The sequence below is a fragment of the Microtus oregoni genome, unplaced genomic scaffold (genome assembly GCF_018167655.1).
Source record: "Microtus oregoni isolate MIOR12 unplaced genomic scaffold, Mior012 000191F_ref0000080, whole genome shotgun sequence".
Classification (NCBI taxonomy): domain Eukaryota; kingdom Metazoa; phylum Chordata; class Mammalia; order Rodentia; family Cricetidae; genus Microtus; species Microtus oregoni.
This window is the reverse complement of record NW_024544850.1, coordinates 446996-452758: the sequence shown is the minus strand read 5'-3', so window position 1 is coordinate 452758 and position 5763 is coordinate 446996.

The following is a 5763-nucleotide window of genomic DNA, read 5'->3' as shown; positions in this document are numbered from 1 at the left end:
GTGTTGACAGTGGTTTCTGTCCCGCCTAGTCCACAGCCATTCAGCCCCAAATAAACACAAAGAGGCCTACATTAATTATAAACTGGTTGGCCTATTAGCTCAGACTTCTTATTAACTAACTCTCATATCTTTCATTAACCCATAATTCTTATCTGTGTTAGCTTGGTACATTTTATCAGTGAGGCATTCTCATCTTGCTTCCTCTGCATCTGTGTGACAACTGCAGACTGGCCTTTCCTCTTCCCAGAATTCTCCTATACTGGTTACCCTGTCTATACTTTCTGCCTGGCTACTGGCCAATCAACATTTTGTTAAACCAATACAAGTGACAAATCTTTACAGGGTACAAGACCACCACATTGGACACCATTTTGTAGGCAGAGACTGCTTGTTCATTTCCTGGCTGCCCAGATGCAAATAATCACACAGAAACTAAATTAATTACAACACTGACCAATAGCATATGCATATTTCTAGCTAACTCTTACGTCTTAAATTAACCCATTTTTACTATTTTGTATTTTATCACAAGGCTCATGATTTACCAGTAAGGTTCTGCTGGCAGCTGGTGTCTTTCTCCTTTGGCAGTTACATGGCATCTCTTTGACTCTGCCTACACTCTCTCTATATCTCTATTCGGATTTCTTGCCTGGCTTTACTCTACTAAGCTGAAACAGCTTCTTTAATAACCAATGGTAATAAAACATATTCATAGTATACAGAGGGGAATCCCACATCAAAAAGCAAAATTAAAAAAAAAAAAAAGAACTATCCAAGCCTTTAGTTAGCTTCAGTTCACATATGGAAATTTTTAAAAAGAGAAACAATGATAAAAAGAAAAGAAAATAGGAGGCTGGAGAAATAGGTCAGTTGGTAGAGTACCTGTCTCATAAGCGTGAGGACCTGAGTTCAGCCCTCCAGGACGCAGGTTAAAAAAAAAAAGCCAGATATGGCCTAGTACAACTGCAGTGCTTAGGGAATAGTGACAGGCAGATCCTTAATGCTCAGTGGCCAGCCAGGTTAACCAACTGGGGAGCACAATAATTAGTGAGAGATACAGTCTCAAAAGATAAGGTAGAGAGTGATTCAGGAAGACATCCAGTATTGACCTCTGCCCTCCTTATACATGCACACACATGTGTAGACACACCTGCACACACACACACACACACACACACACAGTGTACACGCACACACTCTATACATATACATATACCAAAAACAGAAAGGAAACCAGAAAGGCCCTCTGTGATGTTCCAGAAGTGTTGTCCATCTTCGTAAGGATAACCAGGGAGCTAGAAAATCACTTTTTTTACATGTTTGTTTATTGGTTTGCTTTTTATTTGTGGTAGTGGTGATGGCTGATTTGTTTTTATTTTCCATTACTATGGGTTGAGTCTAGGGCCTTGTCTGTGCTTAGGCAAGTGAAATCCAAAAATTATATACCCAGCCCTACGAAACAACTATCTGTTGCTTAACACCAGTCATTTCAAAGAAACTCAAGCAAAGTTTTTTTTAATTATTCTTTTCATTTTGACTGATTCTTTGTGAATCTCACATCATGCATTCTGATCCCACACGTCTCCCTATCCTCAAGGATGTGCCCTCTGCCCTGGCAAACGCCCTCCCCTTAATAAACAAAATTTAAAAGAAAAACCAAAACAAAGGAAATGAAAGGAAAAGGAGAAGAATCTCGGCGTGGAAGCTATAGTGTGGCCCTGGGAGCCCCACATTTTACCGTCTGTCCAGTCATCTTTTCTTTAAGTGTTCACTGCCATGAGGCATTGGTCTGCTTGGAGGCCTCTGGCTTCTGCTGCCCTGTAGATACTGGGCCCCACTGGGACTCCTCTTGCATATTCTGTTGTCCTGTGTCATGGAGGTCCTGTATCTTTGGATCAACAGGTCTGGTCCCTTTACATACTCCAGCAATTCAGGTAAATGTTGGGGTGAGGTAATTCATAGCCCTGGTTCTGGGCCTGGGTGATAGTCAATCTGCCAGTTTTCCCTGGGTAAGCTCTCCAGCACTGCCTTGGCCAGCTCACCCAATGCATCCTGCAGCAAGGAATGGGGCCAGTTCTCCTGCTCTCAGATCCTCAGATCTGGTCACCCACAATCACACCACCAAAGCCAGCTCTACTGTTTTGCCCAAGCAAGGTGCAGGGCCCTATCTCCTGATTACTGAAGGGGGCATACGAGGGGAGGCAGAGTCAGCTCTCCTGTGTGCGCGCGCACACACACACACAGAGTGAGCATGGTCAGCTCTAATGTGCTCAGGCAAAGAACTTTCAATCCAACCAAATATAATGTATCTATGATAATGTATAACAATCACAATTCCTACTGAATTTTTTTTTTGGGGGGGGGGTTGAGACAAGGTTTCTCTGTAGCTTTGGAGACTGTCCTGGAACTAGTTCTGTATACCACCAGACTGCTCTTGAACTCACAAAAATCCTTCTGTCTCTGCCTCCAGAGTGCTGGGATTAAAGCCGTGTGCCACTGATTTTTTTTTTTTAAAAAAAACCGTTATGATAGTGCAGCACTCCTTAGGCAGAGATACACAGACCTCTGTGAGTTTGAGGTCAGACTGATCTACATGTTGAGTTCCAGGCCAGCCAGGGCTGTACAGTGAGACTCTGTCTCAAAAACAAAGCAAAGAAACCAAAAAATATATATATTTATTATAAATCTGCCTACTTCTGGGACTTCACAAACTTATCTTGGATTCTTGTTGTTATAGGCAATTACAGTGAATATTGGTGTCATTGCTGTATGTAAATCTAAACATTAGAGAATCTAAACATCTGTCAAAAAAGAACTGGCAAATTTCAAGGCAACAAAAGGATTGGAAAATGAGATTCTATAAATAGTCAAAGAAATCTAACAACATAAAAAAATAGAGAGAGCGAGAAAGAAAAAGAAAGAAAGAAAAGAAAAGAAAAAAGAAATAAAGAGAAAAGCTGGGGTTGGAGAGATGGCTCAGCAATCACGAGCTCTGGTTGCTCTTCCAGAGAACCTGGGTTCCATTTCCAGCACCCACCTGGCCACTCACAACCTCTGGAACTCCAGGCCCACAGGGATCTGATGCCTTCTTCTGGCCTCCGAGGGTATTACACATGTGTGGTACAAAAACAAACGCGTGGGCAAAACACCCTACACAAAATAATAATAAAAAGAAAAGAAAAACTAGAAACACATAGGAAAATAAAAGCTAAGTAGTTGTGAATAAGAACGCCACGTTACTCTGTCTCGGAAAAAAAAGAGTGCCACGTTACTGGGCGATGGTGGCGCACGCCTTGAATCCCAGCACTCAGGAGCAGAGGCAGGCGGACCTCTCTGAGGCCAGCCTGGTGTACAAGAGCTAGTTCCAGGACAGTCAGGACTACACAGAGAAGCCCTGTCTCGAAAAACCAAAAAAGAAAAAAAGAAAAAGAAAGAATGCCATGTTATGTGTCTAGCTATATGAAAAGCCTGGGGCAGGAATAGGAAGAAGCCTTGTGATAACTCACTCTTAGCATCCGGGCGAACATGGCCACACCCGCTGAGGACCTTATAGGGTGCCTCACACCTGCTTGTTAGAAGGCCCGTACCCTGTCCCTTTAAAAGGCGGAACTCTGCCTGCCTCTCCCACTTCCTCCTCTTCGCCTTTCTCTCTCTACATCTCTCTTCCTCTCCCTCTCTCTTTCTCTCTCCCTTCCCTTCCCCCAGTCCCTTTATCTCAATAAAACTCTCCACTTAAGTGCTGTCTACCTGGCATGTCTGTCCCTCACCGCCGTGGGTTCTCACCTGCCACGATTTAGAGCCACCAGCTGCCAAGGTCCCTCTCGGCAGAATTGTATCACTCACACCAAGCATACAGTGACTTTCTTAGGTATGCCAAATGGGTATCAGAAGCAGCCTAAACAATGGCGACAATAGATTCCAAATACAGATTTGTTTGTTTGTTTGTTTGTTTCGAGACAGGGTTTCTCTGTGTAACAGTCCTGACTGTCCTGGAGCTCACTTTGCAGACCAGGCTGTTCTCGAACTCACTGAGATCTGCCTGCCTTTGCCTCCCGAGTGCTGGGATTAAAGATGTGGGCAATCACATTATTTTTTACAGACATAGTCTCACTGGAGGGTGGTAGCAGCGCATGCCTGTAGTCTCAGAGGTAGATGCAGGTGGATCTCTGGGTTCGAGGAAAGGGGGGGGGGAAGGGAGGGAGGGAGGCAGGGAGAGAGAGAGAGAGAGAGAGAGAGAGAGAGAGAGAGAGACCCTCAGGTGACTTGTACGGCCAGGCTGGCCTCAAACTGGTTATGTATGCCAGGCTGGCCTCGAACTACCAGAGATCTGTCTACCTCTTCCTCCCACAGATTGGTTCTTTTTTTTTTTTTTTTTGGTTTTTCGAGACAGGGTTTCTCTGTGGCTTTGGAGCCTGTCCTGGAACTAGCTCTTGTAGACCAGGATGGCCTCGAACTCACAGAGATCCGCCTGCCTCCCGAGTGCTGGGATTAAAGGCGTGCGCCACCACCGCCCGGCTCACAGATTGGTTCTTAAAGGGCCCACCCAGACAAATAAAATGGTGCACGATGACTCTGCAAGTTGTTCGGGTGTGAAATGGTGGATATCGAAACTGTAACAAAAAAATTTGCTACGCGCGCTCAAGCCCCCAAAACCTTCCCGCCTCTCCTGCGGAAACAGGGCGGGCCCTGGAAAGGAAGTTTGAAAAGGGACACGCCTACCCACGAGGCTATATAAGGAGGGCGAGCCCGAGCGCGGCATTCAGCGTGCAGAAGGCGACAGGGGAAGACGACGCGGCAAGCTTGCCGCTCGTCAGCCCCATCAGCCCTTCACGTCCATTTTGCAGCACAGAGCGCACCAGGCCGACCCACCTCAGCGTGCACGGCGACGGAGGAAGACGACGCGGCAAGCTTGCCGCTCGTCAGCCCCGTCAGCCCTGCACGTCCATTTTGCAGCACAGAGCGCACCAGGCCGACCCACCTGCAGTGAGCGACGAAGAGCGCCAAAGGTATGGATGCTTTTAAAAACTTGCAAAATTTGCCGGGCTGAGGTGGCGCCCTTTAACCCCAGCCCTCGGGAGGCAGAGGCAGGCGAATCTCTGTGAGTCCGAGGCCAGCCTGCTCCAGGGCAGCTTTTCCACCACAGAGCGCCCCAGGCCGACACACCGGCAGCGAGCACCAAACGTGTGGATGCTTTTAAAAACTTGCAAAATTTGCCGGGCTGAGGTGGCGCCCTTTAACCCCAGCCCTCGGGAGGCAGAGGCAGGCGAATCTCTGTGAGTCCCGCAGCTTTTCCACCACAGAGCGCCCCAGGCCGACACAACGGCAGCGAGCGCCATATTTCCCGATGGTGGTGGCGCCTGCCCGCCTTTAACCCCAGCCCTCGGGAGGCAGAGGCAGGCGAATCTCTGTGAGTCCGAGGCCAGCCTGCTCCAGGGCAGCTTTTCCACCACAGAGCGCCCCAGGCCGACACACCGGCAGCGAGCGCCAAAAGTACAGACGCTTTTGTAAACACTAGGACAATTTTTCCTGGCGGTGGTGGCTCCCGCCTTTAACCTCAGCACTTGGGAGGCAGAAGTAGGCGAATCTCTGTGAGTTCGAGGCCAGCCTGTTCTTTTTCCAGTACAGAGCGCACCAGGCCGACACACCGACGGTGAGCGCCAAAGGTATGGATGCTTTTAAAAACTTGCAAAATTTTTCCAGGCGGTGGTGGTGCCCTTTATCCCCAGCACTCGGGAGGCAGAAGTAGGCGAATCTGTTAGTTCG